Source organism: Suricata suricatta, chromosome 6 (genome assembly GCF_006229205.1).
Source record: "Suricata suricatta isolate VVHF042 chromosome 6, meerkat_22Aug2017_6uvM2_HiC, whole genome shotgun sequence".
Classification (NCBI taxonomy): Eukaryota; Metazoa; Chordata; class Mammalia; order Carnivora; family Herpestidae; genus Suricata; species Suricata suricatta.
In genome coordinates this window covers 50,559,513-50,583,118 of record NC_043705.1, presented here as the reverse complement: position 1 = coordinate 50,583,118, position 23,606 = coordinate 50,559,513, and the positions used below count along the sequence as shown (strand labels likewise).

At 39.6% G+C, this 23,606-nt stretch overlaps 1 long non-coding RNA gene across 1 annotated transcript in view; it reads right to left on the bottom strand.

Annotated features, from left to right (window-relative positions):
• Positions 1–12,161, bottom strand: part of LOC115293800 — a 49,523-nt gene extending 37,362 nt beyond the window's left edge. The window contains exon 1 of the long non-coding RNA XR_003909610.1: positions 12,119–12,161. This is a non-coding gene — a long non-coding RNA (uncharacterized LOC115293800). The remainder of the gene's footprint in view (positions 1–12,118) is intronic.
• Positions 12,162–23,606: the final 11,445 nt, after the last annotated feature.

The following is a 23,606-nucleotide window of genomic DNA, read 5'->3' as shown; positions in this document are numbered from 1 at the left end:
GCTGTGTTCCTTCTAAAAGCTCTAAGGCAAAATGTGTTTTCTTGCCTTTTCCAGTTTCTGCCCATGTTTCTTGGTTTTTCATCTAACTTCAAAGCCAGTAACGGATGGTCAAGTTATTCTCATACTGTTTCACTGATACTGATGACTATGACTCTTGCCTCCCTCTTTTATTTATAAGGACCCTTGTGATGACATTGGGTCCACCCGGGTAATCCAGGAATATTCTCCACATTTCAAGATCCTTAATTTAATCTGCACATTCCATGTTGCTAGGTAAGATAACATATGCAAATATCAGGGTTTGGGATATGCACAACATTGAGAGACATTATTAAAGCATTATTATGCCCACCATATAGCCACCATAAACAGAACTGAATTGTCAAGGAAAACTTGGGTAACCAACCACACAGAAATTGGGGATGAATAATACTGTTCTTAGTAGATGACCAAAAATATATTATAAAAATACTTTCTATATATGGGCTAGCATTGATGTAATTTACTTTTTTTTCCTAAAAATGGAAAGTTGTCTTGTATTTTTACTTTGTGTGCTTTGCTTCTACATTGTAGTTCCCAAAGTATGCTTAATAAAATCAATTTTATCCTTGGAAGCCAGAGGCTGACAGTAGAGAGAGAGATTTTTTTTCCCCTGTCATTCTCAAATTCCCTTTTCTTTAAAAATGTTTTTTTTCTAATGTTTTATTTATTTTTGAGAGAGAGAAAGAGAGACAGAGTGAGCAGGGGAGGGTCAGAGAGGGAGATACAGAATCCAAAGTAGGCTCCAGGCTCTGAGCTAGCTGTCAGCACAGAGCGCAATGCAGGGCTCGAAGTGAGATCATGACCTGAACCAAAGCCGGATGCTCTACCGACCGACTGAACCCCCAGGCACCCCTCAGATTCCCTTTTCAAACTCTTGTCTCCTGCCTGCTCTCTCACAAGGATCTCTGGATGCCAACCAGAACACTGTATAAGGTCCACTGTGGGGGGACACAGAGATGAAGATCATATAGTTCCTACTCTTAAGGAATTCAGAGCTTATTGAGGTAGACAGACATGAAAGGAGGAAGTTACTATGAACAAGGACATAAAGGCTATGACAGAACATACACCAGGCGTTTAGTAGGAAGATAGCCTCCCAGGGCAGGCTGGAGGAGGTGATGTTTTAGTTGAATCTTGATGGATATAGAAGTCATTTAGGCAAATAAGGGTAGGGATAAAGGGATGGTGGTGGAAGTAGAGGAGACATCAGGTAAGGATATGTTTTTTGTTTTGTTTTGTTTTTTTACATGAGAATGGAAGACCTATGGTCTGGAAAAGGCTGCTGTTGATTACCCTTTCTTATCTGGTCTGCCCTTTCTTGCCTGTGGGAGAACGTGTAATCTTCAGCAAGAGGCAAAAACAAAACAAAACAAACTTGTTTGTCAGGGGAGAATCCAGGTTTCAGTTAAAGGCCATTTGTCCTCAAACTCAGATGCACACTGAAGTCATCTAGGGAGATTGCGACAAACAAGCCAATCATTCCAGGTTAGATCCCAGACTGGCTGAATCAGCCTCTGCAGGGGTGAAGTTCAAGCATTTTTTCCTTTTAAGTTCTTTTAATGTGTAGCCAGGATTGAAAGTCATTGGTTGAGCTAAGATAAAGCAAACTATTCTAAAGTGTTGGGAAGTGTTTTGTAGACACTGGAATGGGAGTTATAAGAGCAAGGGTTAAGAGGGAGGGGAGAAAAAGGAAGAGGATACCATGTGTTAAAGAGACTGTGTTTCTCCCATTGGATATCTTTGCCTCCTTTCTCATAGATTAACTGGTCTTTTGGTTTATTTCTGGGCTTTCGAGTCCACTTCATTGATTGGGGTACTTTTTTGTGTGCCAGTAACATACTGTTTTGATCACTACAGTGTTGTAGTATATTTTGGAATCTGGGATTGTGATACCTCCAGTTTGTTCTTCTTTCTCAAGATCTGGCTGTTCAAGGTTTTGTGGTTCCAAAGAGATTTTTGGATTTTTCTTGGTTCTAGTTCTGTGAAAGATACTGTTGGTATTTTGATAGGGATTGCATAGAATCTGTAGATTGCTTTGGGAGTGTGGACATTTTAAACATATTAATTCTTCCAATCCATGAACATTGGCCAGCTACATGCAAAAGAATGACACTGGACCACTATTTTATACCATACACAAAAATAAAATCAAAATAGATTAAAGATCTAAATGTAAGATATGACAGCATAAAACTCCTAAATGAAAATAGACAGTAATCTCTTAGAAATCAACCTTAGCAATATTTTTCTGGATAGGTTACCGTAGGCAAGAGAAACAAAAGCAATGCTAAACAATTAGGACTACATTAAACTAAAAAGGTTTTGCACAGTGAAAAGAAATAGTCAATAAAATGAAATGGCAACTTGCTATATGAGAGGATATTTGCAAGTGATATATCTGATAAGGTGTTTATATCCAAAATACATAAAGAATTCATACAACTCAACACCCCAAAACACAAATAATCCCATTAATAAATAGGCAGAGAACCTAGAAAGACATTTTCCCAAAGAAGACATACAGATGGCCAACAGACATGTTATCACTGACTGTCAGGGAAATGCAAATCAAAACCAAAATCAGGTAATCCCTCACAGCAGTCAGAATGGCTAGTATCAAAAAGACAAGAAATAACAAGTGTTGGTGAGGATGTGGAGACAAGTCAGCCCTGTGCACTGCTGATGGGAATGTAAATTGGTGCAGTCACTGTGGAAAACAGTACAGAGGGTCCTCAGAAAACTGAAAAAAAAGTACCATATGATCCAACAATTCCACTTCTAAGCATCTACCTGAGTAAAACAAGAACACTAATTCAAAACTATATACACATCCTTATTTTTATTGCAACATTGCTTATAAGAGCCAAGATATGGAAGCCACCCAAATGTCCTTTGATAGATGAATGGCTAAAGAAGAGGTGGTATCCATAAAAAGAAAGAGATCTTTCCATTCACAACAACATGGATGGACTCGAGTGTATTATGATAAGTGAAATAAATCAGAGAAAGACAAATCTATGATTTCACTAATATGTGGAATCTAAAAAACTAATCAACCAACCAATCAACCAACAAAAAAACCAGAAACAGGCTCTTTAATGCAGAGAACTGGTGGTTGCCAGAAAGGAGGTAGGCGGGGGATGGGTAAAACAGATGAAGGGGATTCAAAGGTACAAAGTTCCCATTCCATCTACGGAGATGAATAGTACCCACAGAGGGAATACAGTCAGTAATATTGTAATAACGTTGTATGGACAAAGTTAGTGACTACACTTATTGTGGTGAATATTTCATAATGTATAGAATTGTCAAATTACTATACTGTATATGCCTGACACTAATAAAACACTGTATGTTAACCATAAACAAGAGGGACCAGCATGGAGGAAGAGAATAGAGAGTACGGGTGAGTAAGAGGTGAGGGGAGCAGCAGAAAGGCGACCGAGAGTGTCTCCTGAGGGTGACCCAGGTTCTCTTGTCACGGGACTTCAGGTTCAGAGACAGGAAGAGAGGCAGACGTTGAGATAAACTTGTTTCTGTGCATTTAAATTGAGGCTACCTTTGCCAAAAACCTCTTTTAGTGCTCGTAAAGAATGTATCAGAGAGACCAGAGCAGGGGGTACCAGGCTGAGGCCCACTTTGCTGTGGTGTCTTACCTGTCTTTTATTTCCATTTGAGGGGGGAGTAAAGCAAATTTTCCATGTTCTTCTTTACTGATTTGTTGACAATTCTCTGGCCTAGGTTACTTCTCTTTGATTTTATTCTGCCTTTTTTTTGCTGGGTTCCTGAGGCTGACACTCCTAACCTCACCGCTGCAAAGCCCTTGCCCTCCCACAGTGGCGTCACCTATGTTCTGCTTTGGCTAATCTGAAAGCTGGGTCATTGTTCTCAGGTGACCTGAGAAAGAGTAATTAGATTAGCTTTGTGCGGACTAAGAGCATAAAGGAATTAGCCTTGAAAGTAAGTAGAAGGATGGCATTTCCTGATGAAGTTCCTGATGAGTCTGATGTTCTTTAGCAAAGAACAGAAAATGTGTCAGGACAACAGATATAAGACAAACTTTCATTCTGTTTTGAGTTCTAGTTCACGCATTACAGGAAACATCAATTAACTAAAAACTTAACACTTCCTGAATCAATAGATTATCATTGTAAAATGGACTTTCCTTTAATGGTAAAAAGAGCACTATTGCAAAACACACAGAATAGGAATAAAAGTTGCTCAAGGTTACCTGACTGGAAAGCTGGGGAGGCCAGGAAAGGCCTGCAGACATCCAGACGAGGGCCCTTACCCACTAGGCACATGGCCTCTCATTAGTTGGCCAATGAGGGAGGCTGTTGCATGCAAGAGAAAAGGGATGGGCGACAACATGGGGGCATGGGTCCAGAGCTCTATTCAAGAATGAGAGAAAACTGGTTTGCTCAGCTGGACGGGTTATGTCCGAGACTGCTGACAGAGACAGAAAGACGGGCTTCATTTATACAATATCTTAAATTACAGTCTGCAGTGTTAAAAATACTCTGTAAGTATTTGAGAGCCACCGAGAATTTGAAGTATGGTATAATTGATTCAAAGTGACATTTGAGAGAGATGATCTGGTGCCAGGTTTGGGAGGGATCAGAACAAGGGAGAGGGGAGAGCCCAGCATGGTCATTGCTCAGTGGCCCAGGAGTCGGACAATAGAGGCCTGAACTGGGGGTAGTGGGAATGGGAAGAAAGAACTGTTTTTGTGAGACTTGGTAAGATTCGATGATTGATTTACTACTTGGGAGAAAGGCGAAGGAAGCCTCTGCTATCATGCTGACCTTTACTGAGCACTGACTATTTGTCTAGACACGGTTCCAAGTACTTCCGAGGTGTTACCTCAGTGAGTTCTCACAACAACCCCATGATATGGATCCCGTCATCATCGGCATCTCCTTGGCACAGGCAAGGAAACAAAGGACACGGAGCAGGGATGTAACGGGTCTCAGATCACACAGGTGGGGAGTAGCCCAGATGGGACTCAAACCCAAGCACCTGGCTTCAAGCCCTGTGCTGCTCGCTCAGGCATCCCGCTTCTCTCTCAGTCTCTTCTGCGTACGGTGCTCTACACGCTGCCTGCGTTTGACCACTGCATCTCTTCCCACCTTCAGGAGAGTCGGGACAGCAGGCGAGACTCCAGTACCTCCTGCTTCACAGCTGTGAATTGGGCTGTTGCACACAGGTAAGTGGAAGAACCAAGGTTGGAACCCAGATGTTCTGACTCCACTTCCAGGGTTCTAGCCAAAGCCTCATCTCTAGATTACTAATGGTGTGTGTGTGGGGGGGGGGGGGGTAAAATTCATTAACCAAAGTAGTGCTTTTTCACCCAGAGGCAGTTAAAATTTATAATTTAAAACCGAGCTCACTACAAAAAGAGGAGGGAGAAAACACTGTGCAACACTGACAAAAGAACCAAGACAGACTAGAGCCAGGTGCGGCAGCCCATGGCCCTGGGGTCCCTCCACTCCGAGGCCAAGAGCAGCAGCAGGGTAGACACTGGGGTTGGCTCTGGCCCCTGGCGCAGTCCAGTGCATGAGCTCCTGGTAGGGAGAAGATGTAATTTTAGAATTTAGGATGAAAAATGTGATATTAAGTGCTCTCAGGAAGTTGCTTCGCTCACTTTACATTCAGCAGAGTCCCTGAGGCTGTGGAGTACATAAAGGAGGCATCATTCTTTCCTCAACAAGCGGGAGGATTCTGACAGCCATCATGTAGCTTTACATTCTAGACAGGTCAGAATGAAAAAACACACCTTCTCCTAGAGGGAAAGGATGATTGATTCTAAATTGGGGAAAAGGGATTTTAGGATGGGAACCTATACTCAGAGAATCCTAATAAGGTTTTAAAACCACATCTCTTCTTCTATTGTCCTGTGATGCCCTTTCCAGCTGGTTCCCACACAAAGAAGCCAGAAAGACACATCTTAAGCAGCACAAAATTAGAGGCTCATAAGCACAATAAGAAAATTATATTCACTGCAAAACAGCTGAGGAAGAAAGCAGGCCCTGCAAAGTATCTTTGTTTACATAAAATTGTTTCCCATCCTAAATGATATAATAAATTCTTGACTTGCTTATACTCAGAGAAAAAATGCCCAGTGTTCTTGAATTTAGTCAAATCCCAATACTCCAGTACAGTGTCTCTCCCGAGCCCAGTGAAAGGTTACAAGTCTTTCAGCAACTCGGACTGAAGATATTCACACTAGCACCGGTTTCCAATGCTTTTGTCACCAAGTTTTATTTTGGGACCAGCCTCGGGTGTAGTGCAGTCTCTCTCTAATCTCTTTCGGCAAGGCTGTGTCACTACAGATCGCTTGGAGGAATGACGGCATTAGTGAGGCTATCTTGCTCTAGAGTATGCTGGAAACTGTCATCGGAGGACGTGATCGCTCCATTCCATTGTGTCCTGAAATCCTAATATATGACTCACACCTGCAGAGTACTTTCTACTTTCCAAAGTATCAGGAATTTAGGGATTAAAAGAATAATATTCTGTAGTGGGCCTGCTCAGATTCCCTGATGAGGTATCTCTCTCCTTCTCGTCAGAGAATGGATTGTTTTTCCACGAGGCGGGTTGAGAGGGTATCTTGCTCATGTGGGTCTGTCTTGGAACCAGAGAATATTGTTACCAAGTGTCTGTGGTCAGTGGAACACACCTTAGCAGTACTACTGTTTCTCAGCTGTAGATGAGGAGGGTTGTGATAGAATTGAGGAGCCTGAAATAATACCATCCTTCCCTGGGTAGTGCTTCCAACAGACCTGCAAATTCAGGAAACATCTTGCCTTCTTGGCACTTTATCTTCACTGTTGAGAATCTAATCATCTTGAGGAAGTGAGACCACAAAACAGAAAGAAGTTTTAAACACCGTCTCCTTCCATTTCCCCAACAACCGTTGATGTAAGCAGGGTAGCCCCTCTGCTTAACAGATGAAATTTCACTTGGAGAAATTATGTCCCTCGACACAAAGGTGCATACCCAGGAGTATGGTAAAGCTGAATCTAGAAATTTCCACTGATTATGCTACTGCAACAAAGCACATGTCTACTGTACAGCTTTAGTGCATTTAGCAGGATTCCTTGGACAGTCTCTTCCGGGAGTGTAGTAGGTCCCTGTTTCTTGTAAGAATCTGTGAAGTACCCCTCGTATATACTGTCTCCCATCAGCCTGGCTCTATGTTCCACCACACATCCTTTCTAATGACCATGAGTCTAGGAATATGACTCAAAGGGACGTAGGGTGGGGAGGGGGTTCCTATGGGCCAGGGAGGGCTGTGCAGCACCACCTACATTTCCAGGTGCTGGTGGAGGCTTGTGTCAAGAAATATGGAATTATTCTCCTCCCCTCCCAAATTTCTAGACCGAGCCCTTCATATGACAGACTACTGCAACCAATGGTAACCATTAACAAGCAAGATTTAAAAACTCAGTCGCTTTCAGTACAAGTAAAAGAATATTTTTAAGGAATTTGGGATTAGGGAAGGGGTTAAAATCAAGAGGAAAAGCACAAATCCTAAAGGAAAAGGTTGACTTTTATGCTTATATTAGACTTAAGGCAACTCTATGATAAAGACAACTATAAACAAGATTAAATGACGAGCCACGGACTTGGAGATGGTATTTGTTAAGTATGTAATGTATATAAAATAAATATTCAGAATATGTTTAAAAAAGGCCACCTGTAAATCAGTTTTAAAAACAGTAACCTGCTGGATAAATGGGCAAATGGTATGATCAGGCAATTCATAGAAGAAGAAATTCCCAACAGGTAAGGAGCATATAAAAGATGATGCTCACCTGTGCAAGAGGGCAATGCAAAGTAAAACTACAAAATTTATTTCACACTACTGATTCACAGAAATGAATTATCCTGATAACAATGTTAGCAAGAATGTAAGGAAAGAGTTATTATTATTACTATTTATGCTGTACGTGGGAGTATAAATTGCTAAGATCACCTTGGTGGCAACTTTGGCAATACTGGGTATATAGTATAGCACCCACTGTGGTACAGCTACTCTAGAGAAACGTATGCATACGTGTGTCAGGAGACAAGAGTACGGACGTTCAGTGGAACAATGTTTGTACAGAAAAAAAGTGGAAACAAGCTGCCCCTTGGAAAAACTATGGTTTTTTATATGGTGGAATAATCTGAAGTAGTTGTAACAAATGAACTGGGGTCTACCTGCATAAAACTTAAATATTGTTGAGAAAAAAAAAGCAAGGTGCAAAATGATACGTAAGGTATGATATCCCTTATGTAAAAATGGAAGCTTAAAACAATAGCCTAGATTATTTATTGATTGAGGGATATGTGGCACAAATGTGAAAAATACATGGGAATGATTTCAGCTGCTCATTAGTAGTTACCACCTATGGGGAGAGAGAAAGGGATGGAGAAGGATCAGAGGGAGGCTTTAGCTGTATCTGTAATGTTTTATTTAGTTATTTTTGAAAAGACAAGTCTAATGTAAATATGGCAAAATGTTATGGGTGTCTGTTATATTATGTTCTTTAATTTTGTTTTTCTTTGGCATATTTAATAATGTAAAAAACTCAGATAGATATGTTGGGTTTATGCCTGAAGATGCCTTGTGCCAAGGCAAAATTTTATTGGCCCACTAATACTTCACCATGTGTACTTTAGAGCAGTCAGTAAAAATTCCTAGGGGGTGCACAAACACTGAAACCCAAAGCTCTGAGGATGTCTTCATGATGGAATGTTAGAAGTCAGATGTTAAGACACTTATCTAATGTTGCTTAGTATTACACATGTATTGTCTTCTCTGTTGAATTCTAAGTGATTTGATAAAAAAGAATGTTTCCATATTCCCTATTGCTTTTCTCACAGTGCCTTTAAAAAATAGTGGTCTGAAAATTAGGTATTGAAATAAGCGAACTATTAAAAGAAAACATTGATATTCTTTTGGAATACAATGACTATTTTAGACATGGTCACAGTTTGTGTCTCAGAGTGGTTTCATTTACAATAAAAATTTTGGGGCTTATCTTTCTTTACTCCTTATATTGTGGTATATAAGCTGAGGTAACCATATTATTCCCTGTAAATCCCCAACATAAACGCCTCCTTTTTTAAATGATGTGATTGTTGATTTCTTTAGAAACCACTAGCATGTCTGAGGCACCTGGGGGGCTCAGCCGGCTGAGCATCTGACTCTTGATTTCGGCTCAGGTCATGGTGTCACGGTATGTGGGGTTTGAGCCATCAAAATAAATAAACATTTTTTTAAAAAGAGAAAAGAAACCACTAGCATGTCAGAGCCAGAATAATTCTACATGGAGAAATAAGATAAAGTTATAGAAGGAAAAGATTCTATAAGGATCTCAATTTTCTCAGCTCAGATGTAAGGAGAAAATAAATATGGATTCATGGTGCTCATGAATTAATAGAAAAATAATTTCCTGGAGACTAGCAGAAAGTGCTCATTGCAGGGGTTGTGACCACAGTCCTTGGAGCAACTCCTGTGGCCAGGGTTCTCAGACACAGTGACCATGAGCAATGAGGTCTTCTAATTTTTTCAATTGAAGAAAAATCATCAAAATTGATGAATAAGTCATGTAAACAGATAGGAGCAAACTATATGCTAAGCACCATGCTAAATGCTCATTATTCTCTTCTAGCCTCTGAACAGCTGAGGAAAGTATTTGTGATTTCATGGTTATCCTTATCATTGTGTTTATTCACTTGCATTCTGATATGCTTCCTTGAGTGAGGCAGAACTAGAGTGGTGCTCCAAATTTTCTGTTAGAAGTTACCAGAAGGTCAGGCACTCGTGTGGGAGTGTGGTGGCCTTGTGAATAGTACCTCTGGATATCGTGGTGTGGGTAAAAAATTGAGAAGGGCTAGTCTACAGCATGAAACTTAACCCTGTGTAGAATTTCTTACCCCTGGGGAAAATATTGGGTAGCACATTCATATATATATTTTTATTTTTAAAATTATGTGTTTAATTTAAGGTACATTAAAAAAACTGTGACCAGTACATAAATCCATAATTTCTTATTACATAGGACCAATAGAAGCCAAAACCAGAGGTGACTGACTTAAAAACAATGTAAAGACAAATGTCAAGTAATGAATATGAATATTGAGTAAGGAACAGGAACAGGCATTATGAAGATAAGACAAAGCCTTATTATTTATTTATTTAGAGAGAATGTGTGAGCAGGGGGTTGGGGGGGGAGACAGAAACAGACAGACAGAGACAGAGAGAGAGAGAGAGAGAGAGAGAGAGAGAGAGAGAGAGAATCTCAAGCAGGTTCCATACTCAACATGGAGCCTGGCAGGGGGCTCAATCTCACAATCCTGGGATCATGACCTGAGCTGAAATCAAGAGTCGGACAGTCAACCAACTGAGTTACCTAGGTGCCCCCAGATAAGACAAACTCTTGAAGATAATATGTGAGCAACTGATAGTGGGGAGATGGGGTCCCTGCCAGGCCTGGGGTCTAGAGGTAAGGACAGAGATATGTACTGGTCTGTGTCAATTATTGTTGGATCAGTGCTTACTCGCTTTCTGGGAGCTTAGCAATCTTCTTGCAACTTTAGTTATTCCAGATAGGAGTGTTCAAGAATGCAATAAAGTTGTCTGAATCAGACAACCAGGACCCTGACGTGTCAGTTCTCCCCTTCAGGACTGGCACTCATAAATACTTAGGCAGAATTACTGGGATCTCTGCCCTGCAGACTTTTTATGGGTGAAAGTCAAGGGCTCTTTTCAGCCAATTTTCTGTGGAGGAGGCAGGAATCAATCCATCTCTCTTTGCTGTTGCTGATGTTTCCATGACCCTTATTTTATTTTATTGCAGTTGTTTTCTTTACTTCTCAGAGTTGAAAGTTGTTCGGGCCTCTTTATAAGTACTCTCTATGTGCCAGGCACAGTGTGGACCAGGGATTTGGGGAGAAATACAGACTCTTGCCCTTGAAAATCTATGGGAAACATTTTTAAGGAGAACTTGAGATGCTAGTCAGCGAAGCAGACTAGATTTAAAAGCTGATTCAGGACAGATAAACTCAGAAAATAGTGAAGTCTTCTAAGAGACTCTCCTTACATTATATTATGATAAAGAAGGAACTGGAGTGCAGAAAACCTAACGCAGGATCATGGTTGCATATGGATGGAGGTGTCTGTGAAAGCTCAGGTATCCAGGTTTGCCCCTACGCCACTACTGAAAGACAGCAGATACCTTTATTAATTCCTAACACCTTCAGAAATGTAATTTCTGCATTTTTCTCATAATTCCTACACCCAGATATTTTCTAATGTCTATTCTAATCTTTCCTATTGAAAGTTAAGCTGATCCTCTCTTCGAGAACAGCTGTCTGCTGTTTCTTTCAGGACTTCTTCGGAGTCTGCCCTCCCCAGCCCCAAATCTGTATTCCATTTCACATTCTGCTATTCTTAGCACCCCTGACCATGGTTTCTATCATCCTGATTCTTCCTTCTTGTATTTTTTTAAGCCCCCAAATAGCTATGCATTATCTCCAGTGTTTCTTTCTCATTATATAAACACACATCTCTTTAGGTTTACTGTCCCTTCTCTCATATTTCAAATTTCTGAGGTCTTATATCCCCCCTTCCAGCCTTTTTTACTTATTCAAATGTTCCTTTTTCTACAAATGCTAAATTTAAATGGTATTTAAAGTCCAAGGGTTTTCTTTTTTTTCTTTTACTTGGATTTAATTTTCTTCTCAGGGAATCAGTATTGTCCCTTTTTCATGTATGCACCTGAGCAAGAAAAGTGAGCCCAGTGGTTTCAAGGAGGCTTTTTCTGTAGCCTTAGGGCTGGAGTCACACTATTCAGCGTATGAGAACACAGGGGAGAAAATGATCCCTCTAGTACTTTGAGAGCTTGTCTGGGCTATAATTTCCAGAACTTGGATCTTTAGGGGCACCTTAATGCGGTTGCTAGCAGGGAAGAAGAAGATGGAAAATAAATATACTCAAGGGTTTGGAGGCTATTACTGATGCTAGAGGCAAGCAGTCAGGCAACAGGAAGTAAATACAGCAAAACAGTAGGAAAAAGATATTTACCTTTGGTCTCTTGAGCAAGACGAGTCAGGAGCTAAGGGAAGATCGGTCCAGGGCTTCTGTATGCAGCCTTAACAGGTGGCTTATAGAACCTTCTAGCCATACAGTGATCGACTCTGAGCAGCTGCAGCTTAGAGACCTGAAAATAGCCTGAAAATGAGTTTTCTCTGTCCCAAGAGCTGTATAACGCAGAGCTGGTGAGAGAAACGACAGCTGGACATCAGTGATATTTGAACAGCTCTTTACAAAATGCTTTCTGTGCCCATCGTTGGAAGGGGACCTCATAACAACCCCAGGAGGGACAAAGGGCAGATATTACTAATACTCTGTTACACAGAAAGTAAGCTCAAGGGGCTTAAATGAATTGCCCAAGCCATGTACTTACTTGTAATGTTATCCCATGCTTCCCAGGGTTCAAGAGCTTGAGGGGAGAATTGGATCCTAAGAGTAGTTTTTAAGTAGTATTAATTTAATCTTTTTTAAAAAATAGTTTATTGTCAAATTGGTTTCCATACAACACCCAGTGCTCTTCCCCACAAGTGCCCTCCTCCATCACCACCACCTCTTTTTCCCCTGCCCCCCTCCCCTTCAACCCTCAGTTCGTTTTCAGTATTCAATAGTCTCTCAAGTTTTGCGTCCCTCTCTCTCCCCAACTCTCTTTCCCTCTTCCCCTCCCCCTGGTCCTCCATTAGGTTTCTCCTGTTCTCCTGTTAGACCTATGAGTGCAAACATATGGTATCTGTCCTTCTATGCCTGACTTATTTCGCTTAGCATGACACCCTCGAGGTCCATCCACTTTCCTACAAATGGCCATATGTCATTCTTTCTCATTGCCATGTAATACTCCATTGTGTATATATACCACATCTTCTTGATCCACTCATCAGGTGATGGACATTTAGGCTCTTTCCATGATTTGGCTATTGTTGACAGTGCTGCTATGAACATTGGGGTATATGAAGCACATGCTTTTTAAACCTCATAGCAGTCCCAACACCTAATAGATAGTATTATCCATATATAACAGATGAAAAAATGAGGTCTGGAGACATTTAGTAATTTGCCCAAGATAACACAGCTAATAAGTGAGAAGTGGCTGTTGTCAGATTATAACCAAAGTATTTATAATCCCAAAGTCACATATTTGCATCAGGAAAAATTCAGAAACTAATTTAAGGAGTCCCCAGGAATGTCCTCTGGTCCTCAGAAGCACAGCCCTCCTGGCAACAAAAACATTTCCTCTCCCAGACAGTGGCCCCTTGGGGCTGCTCTGACTCTGGGCCCTGGCTGGTGTGGGTCTCTGTCCATGGTGGTTTCAGCTGCCTCATCCCTGTCCTTGTTTCTCCAGCAGCCACTCCAGGGAAGGGGCCCAGTGTAAACTACTCCTCATGCAGCAAGGCTTGGTGCTCTGGTTCCTTACAGAGATTTCAGCAATAAAGCCCTTTATCTCTCTTCTCAAGAACTTGAGTATGGAGCCAGAGAGGCAAAGGGATCTGACTAGCATGCCCTTTGCTCTGATCAAAATTGCTCTTCTCTTTGAACAGCTGCTTCTCATCTTTACACAGATCATGTCCTCCAAATCTCCCATGCTTAGCACACACTTTTGCCTTTCATGAAAATAGGGTCCTGTGGGACAGTCACCCGCAGCCAAGTAGGCAGACCTCTTAACAATTAGTATACCTTTGGGGTGCCTGGGTGGCTCAGTTGGTTAAACATCCAACTTTGGCTCAGGTCATGATCTCACCGTCTATGGGTTCGAGTCCCACGTTGGGCTCTGTGCTGACAGCTCAGACCCTGGAGCCTGCTTCAGATTCTGTGTCTCCTCTCTCTCTGCTCCTCCCCTACTCATTCTCTGCCTATCTCTCTCAAAATAAAGACATAAAATAAAATAAACAATTAGTATACCTTTTAGACCCTTAAACTTGAAGCCCAATTACACCCATTATTTATGGCCATTCTTGTTATTTATGTACCAGATTCTCTCCTATTAAGTTATGTTTATGATTTTTTTGGAAGCTCATCCTTGCATTCACATAAACAGCAGAGTGCTTAATATGTAGTTTACATATATCAATGAATAAATTGATGTAGGTAAACAAAACTAAGTGGTTCCTCCTAGTGCTGATTTTAGATTAGATTCCTACCAGAACCCTTAAATCAGCCCAATGCATTTGTGCCTCAGGGCATTTGCACTTGTTCCCTATCTCCAGAATGTTCTTCTGTAGAGTTTTACATGGCATCCTCTCACTCCATTCAAATCCAATGTAACCTGCTCAGAGAGGTCTTCCCTGATAACTCAAGCTAAAACTGAAGCTCTCTAACCCTTTACTCTGATTTCATTTTTCTCAATGCAATTATTTTATGTTGGTTTATAGTCTCTTTTATCTACCAAGTTCTATGTAGGTTGAGATCTTTGCTTCATTCCCTACTTTATCTTCATCACTTTGAAAAGTCACTGACAGATAGCAGGAACTCAATAAATATTTGTTGAATAAGTGAAATAAACAAAAAAGGCTCCTCACGAGGGGGTATGCACCTAGATGCAGAGGCTTCCTTCGTGTTTATTTGGCACCACTCTAGAGAAGACATTCAAAGCTCAACAGTCTGGTAACATCTCAAATGTTGACTTCTCAAATAAGTTAATTGTTTATTGATCTCTTCCTGTTGCTCCTTGAAAATGTGCATCAAGATCTATAAACCTCTTAGTGCAGAGTCCATTATTTCCTGGTGTTTACAGCTGGACAGTTTCATGATGAATGACAATTTGTATTAAAATCTGGTTTACCTGCCATCATTGAGGAAAAAGTAGATGTTTGTGTAATGCAAGTTTATTTTTAAATACTTTAGCTTTAAAAAAAAGCTATGTGCTGATATTACAATATTTACCTATTTTCTGGACTTTATTTCTGGCCAAAATGGAGCAATAATGATTAGATTTACCCTCTTGCCTGAAATAAGTGACAAACAGAACAAAATACATGAAAAAGGGTTATCAAGATACTGGACATTAGATAATGAAAAACAGTGATCTCAGAGGGATGATATACAAGCAACACAAGTCCTACAATCGGCCCAACTTAGCATCTTAAGATAGTTTCTAGGTTATGGTGCAGGAAGGGGAGCCCCTGAGCAGGCTCCCTGAATATAAGGGGCTGAAGCCAGAGGTCTATGCAGGCCCGATGGGTGCAAATTCAAGGGGCAGAGTACCAGAGAGGAGAGAGATACACACAGAAATTTAGAGATCTGCTCAGGGTCCCCTTGAGGATTAGTGGGGTCCTGACCCACTCATGCTGTTGTGTGAACCTACTGCAATGGAGGGAAGAACCGCTCCAAACAGGTAGAGGGAGCAATCTCTCTGGCTCACCCAGCACAGGGAATAGTGCCTGTTTTTGCCAGTAGAGGTAGAAAATGTAATTCCTGGGGCATCAGGTGAAGTATTCAGAAGCATTTTCTCTCATAGCAGAACAAAATTAGTTCTATTCTAAAGGCTGATTTGATCCTGCCTAATAAAACTTCGAAGTTAAGACCTGGAGTATACAAGTAACTGGACTATGTTCCAGAGCAAAGCTAAACAACACGATAAACACTTGACATCTGGTAACAAGACCATCATAGAAACAGGGAAATACAACTCATAATAAGGTTAAAAAAATTCTCAAAAGAAATGGATCAAAAGTGGCATGAATAATGGAATTAGAAGAGGACATTAAAACAGCGATAGCTATATGCTATACATTCAAAAGGCTAAATGATTGAACATATAAAGTAGAGACATGAAATATATTTGAAAAGACCCAAATTGAAATTCTAGAGGTGAAAACAATAATATGAAATATATACTAGATAATATTAATGGCAGATTAGCTATTACAGAAGTAGTGAATTTGAAGCCATAACAATAAGAAGAAATTAAAAAAGAAACTACAAAGCATTTGAACTAAAGAAAATGAAAATACAACATATCAAAATTTGTGGGATGCAGTTTAAGTAGGATTTAGAAGTAAATTTATAGCCCTAATTAACTATGTTAGAGCAGAAGAAAGATCTCAGATCAGTGACCTTCATGTCCACCTTCAGAATCTTATAAAAGAAGAGTAAATGAATGACAACCCCCCCCAAAACCAGAAAAACAATAGAGAAAAACAAATGAGGCAAAACCTGATTGGCATTAATAAATTGACAACCACGCAGCCAGAGTGATCAGAATTGAGGGAGGTGACATCACTACAGATTATATAAACAGTAAAGGGTAAGGGAAAAGCAGGAATAGCTTTTTGACAGTAGAGTCAACAATTCAGATTAAATGGACAAATTTTTGGAAAGACACAAATTATCAAAGTTCCCTCAAGAAAACAATAGATAGCCTAAATAGCCCTATAAGCTACTAAATTCAGGTCTGTAGTACATATATCTCAGGAAGGAAACTTCTGGCCCAGATAACTTCACTGGTAAATTCTACTGAATGTTTAAGAAAGAAACAGTTCAAATCTGCACAAACTCTTCTACAACATTGAAAAGGAGAGAATATTTCCACTCATTTTGTGGAGCCAGCATTGCTCTGACATCAAAATCTAACAAAAATATTATAAACAAACAACAAAAAACTCACAAATCAAAGGTCTGGCTCCTGACCAAAATTCTAGATCTTCCAGGTCTTGACCATAGGTAATTACAAAGGCTTTACCCCACAGGCATTATGGGAACAAGCTGCTACCCCTACAGCCGACTTGCACAGCAGTCCCTGAAGGAAGGTGCAATCAAGGACTCAGAGTCCCGTGGCTGGCCAAGCTCTTAACCATAGAGGCATTTTAGGGCCTCTTTATTGGGGTCCTTTGGCCAAGGCTTTCTTTAGGCATCTCTGCCAACATCCTCTTTTTACTAGGATGGAAAGGAAGGGGGAGGATTTTTTTCTCCACTCTGCCTCAACACTCAGTACTTTTCCACTCCTGGCCCTTCAACTCCCTCAGCTCCACTCTCCAGGTCCATAAAATGGCAGCAGTCTTCTGCATGGGGCTCCGTCAGCAGTGTGACTGTTCTCTCAGCAGTATGTGCTGATATATCTGACCCTCACTGGCCATGTTCCTGGGGCAAAAAGGGGAACATTGAAGGACCTGGCATTTTCTCCTGTTGAGCCTTTTGCTTACAGTAATTGATTACAGACTTTCATTCTGGCTTTTCTTAGTTGACACCTAGCAGCTAAGCTCTCTCCAGCTCAGTTCAGCTCTTGAAACTAATATCCTTTGTGAACATAGATGCAAATTCTTAACCGAATTTTAGCAAATCAAACCCTGTCATATAAAAAAAGATTATATATCATATCAAATGAGGTTTATCTCAGGAATGCAAAGCAAGTTTAACATTAAATCATTAATATAATCAATATATTTCACTGTATTAACAAAAATAACCATAAAAGGGGCACGTGGGTGGCACAGTCAATTGAGCATCCAACATTGACTCAGATCATGATCTCACGACTAGTGGGTTTGAGCCCTGCCTTGGGCTCTGTGCTGACAGCTCAGAGCCTGGAGCCTGCTTCAGATTCTGGAATTCTGTGTCTCCCTCTCTTTCTGCCCCTCCCCCTCCACTCTCTCTCTCTCTCAAAAATAAACATTAAAAAAAATAACCATACAATCATTTCAGTACATGCAGAATAAGCTTTGACAAACTTCGCTGTCCATTCCTAATTAAAAACAGTAATAACAACAACAACAATAGCCTGTTAGCAAACTAGGAATAGAAGGGAAGTTTCCTCAACCAATTAAGGGAATTTATGAACAATATAGAGCTAACATTATACTTAAATACAAAAATACAAAATTTTTCCTTCCTACGATCAGCAACAAAGTTGTTTTTTTTTTTTATCACACTTCTATACAACTAGATATTCCAGTCAGTGCGATAAGTCAAGAAAAATAAAAGAAGAAGTAAAATTGTCTTTATTCACAGACCATGTCTTAGGGAAAATCCTATGGACTGTACAAAAAGGCTGCTAAAACTAGTATGTAAGCTTGTAAGGTTGCAGGTTATAAGATCAACAAACGAATAGAACTGTATTTCTATATACCAGCAGTAAGCAATGTGAAACTGAATTTAAAAATACCATTTACGATAGCATCAAAAGTATTCAATATTTAAGGATAAAAATGATACAAGATGGGTGAGACCCTGCATTGAAAACTACAAAATATTGATGAGCAAGATTAAAGATGACATACACACTGTCTTCATGGATTGGAAGAATCAAAATTTTAAAGATTTCAATTCTTCCTAAATTGACTCATAGATTCAATGCAATCCAAATCTAGATTCCTGTAGGTCTTAAATAAAATTCATAAGCTGGTTCTAAAATTCATATGAAAATGAAAAGTGACTGGAATAGTCAAACAACTTCTAGAAGAACAAAGTTGGAGGCTAATGCTACCTGATTTTAAGACTTACTATATAGCTATGGTAATCAGGTCAATGTGGTACTGGCATAAAAATGGACAAATAAATCAATGGAGCATCATAAAGAGTCCGGAAATTGACCTATACGCATAGAGTCAACTGACTTTTGACAAGATAGCAAAGACAATTATTAATTCAATAGAGAAAGGAACTTCTTTGTTAAAAGAAATTTTTACATTTATTTATTTCTGAGAGATGAGAGAGAGAGAGAGAGCAAGCAAGAGAGCGCGCAAATCAGGGAGGGGCAGAGAGAGAGAGATGAGAGAGGGAGACACAGAATCTGAAGCAGGCTCCAGGCCCTGAGCAAGCTGTCAGCATAGAGCCCGATGTGGGGCTCGAACTGATGAACCATGAGATCATGACCTGAGCCGAAGTCCGATGCTCTATGTACTGAGCCACCCAGGTGCCCCGAGAAAGGAACTCCTTTTAACAGATGATGTTGTTATAATAGGATATGAAAAATAAAACCCTGATATCTTATACAAAAAGTTATTCAATTAATTGGATCAAAATGTACAACAGACATTAATGTAAAACCTAAAACTAAAAAAAAAAAAAACAAACCTTCTAGAAGAAAATACGAGAGAAAAATTTTTCTGGCCTTAAATTAGGCAAAGACTTCTCAGATACAACATCATAAACATGATTCATAAAAGAATAAATGAAAATGTATTTGATGGGGCGCCTTGGTGGCTCAGTTGGTTGAGCGTCTGACTTCGGCTCAGGTCATGATCTCATGGTTCCTGGGTTCAAGCCCCGCATTGGGCTCTGTGCTGACCACTAGCTCAGAGCCTGGAGCCTGCTTCGAATTCTGTGTCTCTTTCTTTCTCTGTCCTTCCTATGTTCACACTCTGTCTCTCTCTGTCTCTCAAAAATAAATAAAAGTAAAATAAAAAGAAAAAACAGAAAATATACTTGATTAGAATTAGGACAATGTTAAGAGAATAAAAAGACAAACCACAGACTGGGAGAAAATAATTGCAAATGATATATCTGATAAGGGATTTCTATGTATCAAGAATGTACAGGTGGTCCCAGACTTAGAATGGTTTGACTTTCAATTTTTCCACTTTATGATGGTATGAAAGAGATATGTATTCAGTTGAAACTATACTTTCAGTTTTGAGTTTTGATTTTTTTCTTGCTAGTGAAGATACTCCCTCATGATGCTGGAAATTGCAGTGAGCAACAGCTCTGTCAGCCCCACGGTCACAAGGGTCAACAACTGATAAACTTACAACCGTCTGTACCCAGACAACCATTTTGTTTTTCACTTTCAGTATAGTATTTAATAATTACATGAAATTCAATACTTTATTATAAAATAGTCTTTGTGTTTAACGATTTTGCTCAACTGAAGGCTAACGGAAGTGTTCTGAGAATGTTTAAGGTAGCCGAGCTAAGTAAACTATGATCCATTTTAAATGCATTTTCATTTTAACAATATTTTCAACTTAGGATGGGTTTATCAGAACATAATCCCAAAATAAAGAACTCTTTTAACTTAATAATAAGAAAAGCTTAATAATAATAAAGTAAACACCCAATTAAGAAAGATTTGGACAGATGTTTCACCAGAATAGATACATGGATGACAAATAAGCCCATGACAATATGCTTAATACCATTAGTGATTAGGAAAACACAAGTTAAAATTACTTTGAGATACCACTGCACTCTTTATTAGAATGCCTAAATATAAAATGACTGATTCTATCATGTAGTGGTGTGAATGTGGAACAACCAAAACTCTCCTGCACTGCTGTAAAAATGTAAAGTCGTACAACCACTAAAGACAAACAAAACGAAACAAAACAAAAAACCCAGATAACTCAAAAAGGTTTGGCAGTTACTTAAAATGTTAAGTAATTCCTATTGTGTAATCCAGTCCTCCTAATCTTAGCTATTAACACAAGAGAAGCAAAATCCCATGTTCATACAAAAACTTATACCCAAATTGTTCTTAGAGCTTCATTTTTAATAAGTCCAACTAGAAACAACTTAAATATCTATCAATAGGTGAAAAGACCAGGAAATTGTGGTATTCTCATATAATGGAATTCTATTCAGTAATTTTATTTTATTTTTATCATTATTATTTTTTTATTTAATTCAGCAAATTTAAGAGACTGAACTATTTTATATACCCAGTATATATGAATTTCAAAATAATTATGCTGAGTGAAAGAAAACAAATAAAAAAGGGTATATAATGTCTGATATCATTGATATAAAACTGTAGAAAATGCAAACGAATCTACAGTAATAGAAAACAGATCTGTAGTTGTCTTAGGATTGGTTGTGGGGACAGACATACAGGAAAGGGACATTTTAAAGGGGTATGTGTAATTGTTTAGAGTCAATGAGTATTTTCATTATCTTGGTTGTGACAGTTTCACAGATACATACCTATATCAAAACTCCCCAAAATGTACTTTAAGTAACTGTTTTTTATTGTATATAAATTATACCTCAATGAAGTTGCTAAATATATACAATTTTTTCATGAAAATCTTTCAAAAAAGAATTTCCTTTATCTTGCATGTCTTAAAAGAGTTAAATGAATAGGATGACTACCTTTTGAGTGACTCTGGGGTCATTATTATGAATGTGAATTATTATTAGACAGCCTCAAAAATGAACTCAAATGGGGATGCCTAGGTGGCTCAGTCGGTTAAGCGTACAACTCTTGGTTTTGGCTCAGGTCATGATCTCACAGTTTCATGAGTTCGAGCCCCTCATCTGGCTCTGTGCTGACCGTGCAGAGCTTGCTTGTGATTCTCTGTCTCCCTCTGTCTCTGTCCCTCCCCAACTTGTGCTGTCTCTGTCTCTCTCAAAAATAAATATAAAATAAACATATATATTATGAACTCAGACAAACAGAACTGACTGAGCCCGTACCTGGTCTGTGTGTCACATTCTTCGGGCCCCTCTTTCTGCCGTCGGCTTCCATGACCTCCTGTCTACAGCACATCCTCCTCTGCACCGAAACCTGACTTGATGCACTACTGGCCTCAGGTGTGTTGCCAAACTTTTCTACAGAAAAGAGCTCACAGGCCGTCTCAGCAGAGGATCTCATTCTTCACTTCCCAGTACGAAGAAGCTCTCATTCACTGAACCTCCTTGGGATACACCCAGTTCTCTCTCCATTTTAAAGGCAAATCCCAAGTGGTGGGCCATATATTGCCTTTTAAAAAGTTGCCCAGTAAGCATTCTCTGTTTAGTAAATGTATGAATGAAAAAACAATTAAATAATTCCATAATCTGAGATATGCTATCTCTTTTTTGTCCCTATATTCGAGTTGCTGATCTTTTGATGTTATTTTTTAACATCTTGTTGCATGTTTATGGTGATGGGGACATTAAAGACCAGGGCTCTGGTGTTAGTCATATTACACTGTAAGCACCTAAATCACAGAGATGAAAAGAACGGCCTCATGATTACTATGGAAAATGACATGAACTTTGTTTTGTTGTCAGCTCCAGGCATATGAAAATTGGAATAATTTTTGTTTGCCAAGCAGAGAGCTAGATATTTTCAGATTACTATTTCTTCTCTTCATTATCCTAAAAGTTTTAAGTTATTTCTGGCTCCTCTTTTATCATTTATTTTGAATGCACTAAGGCTTTTCTGCAGGTTTGTTGACAGCTTCTCATTGAACTTTTCTGGGAGCAAGCATGTTAATGGCATATTTAATGTCAGTATAAGCCATTGATTTGGGTTTGTGATATTTGCTGGAACATTGTGTCCTGAATAAAACATAAAAACACACTAAAATGTAACCTCAGAAATGGAATATTTAAATAGTCATGAATGAGAAAGCATAATCCAATTATTTTTTCCCCCTGGAGTATACAGAATGTAGAGATTTAAATCTATTGGATCAAGACTTGATTTTAAGAAGTATTATGTTTCAGAAAAACTCCTTTTAAGAACAAATAGAGAAGATAAATGAAGACATCTGAAAAGTTTCTTGCTAAAACTGCTATAAAAGGTGTAACATATATGATAGTAAAAGTCATTTATTGGCATTTGTCATTGAAATGTTGGTCTTTAGAAATGAATTGCTTTAATATACATGAATTTTGTATTACTGCTCTTCTAATAAAAATACACTGAAAACATAAATTGTCTGAGGTTGATGGCTTATTTAATCTTTTTTTGCATCATTGAAAATTTTGATTCTGTTACTGTAGTCATTCATTTAACCTGAGGATATGTGCGGAGAAATCTGAATTTGGTGGCAAGACGGTGGAGTAGGAGGACCCTGAGCTCTCCCTGCCCCACGTTTACGACTGGGGATCATCCACATCTAAGTCAATAAACCTGAGAGCAATCTGAAGACAGGCAGAACAAACTCCACAACTAAATATAGAGGAGAAGCTGCATCTGAAAGATTAGGAAGGTCAGAAAGGTGGAGGGATGCTACCAGCAGGAAGGAGGGAGTAGTGAACATGGAGAAAGCAAGGAAACAGGCTCTTGCATCAGGGATCTGACAGGGAAAAGACTAATCTCTATAAAATTTGGCTTTAACCAGAGGGACTGAATTCTGTGAATTTGTAAAGCCAGTGGGATTGGCACCCAGAGCTTTAAAAGTCAGCTGACTCAGTGCTGGGTGAGCCAGGATGGAGCATGATAGCTGGGTCACCACTCTCACAGAGAGAGCAGCCCACGTGGAGAGGCAACATAAAAACGAGAGTTATACAACACTGGCAGTGGAGAGTGGCAAAACGGAGACAGATCTATTCATACTGAATTCAGAGCTTATGGGGGGGCTTCTACATGAGGGCGCTGGCAGGAGTCTTTTCCTCCCCTGGCCACCAGCATAAACACAGAGCCACCCACCTATGGGAGGTGGTGCAGCACAGACACCTGCTATCTAACCAGCTAGCAGAGTGCCACTCCCATGAGTTCTCTTGAGGACTTAGCCACTCCAAACTTGCTAGCCCCCAGCCCTAAGCTCAGGACAAATGTTACCGTGTGCACCGCACACAGCCCTACGCCTCCAGCTACCCTAGCCTGTAGTCCCCAGCCACTGTA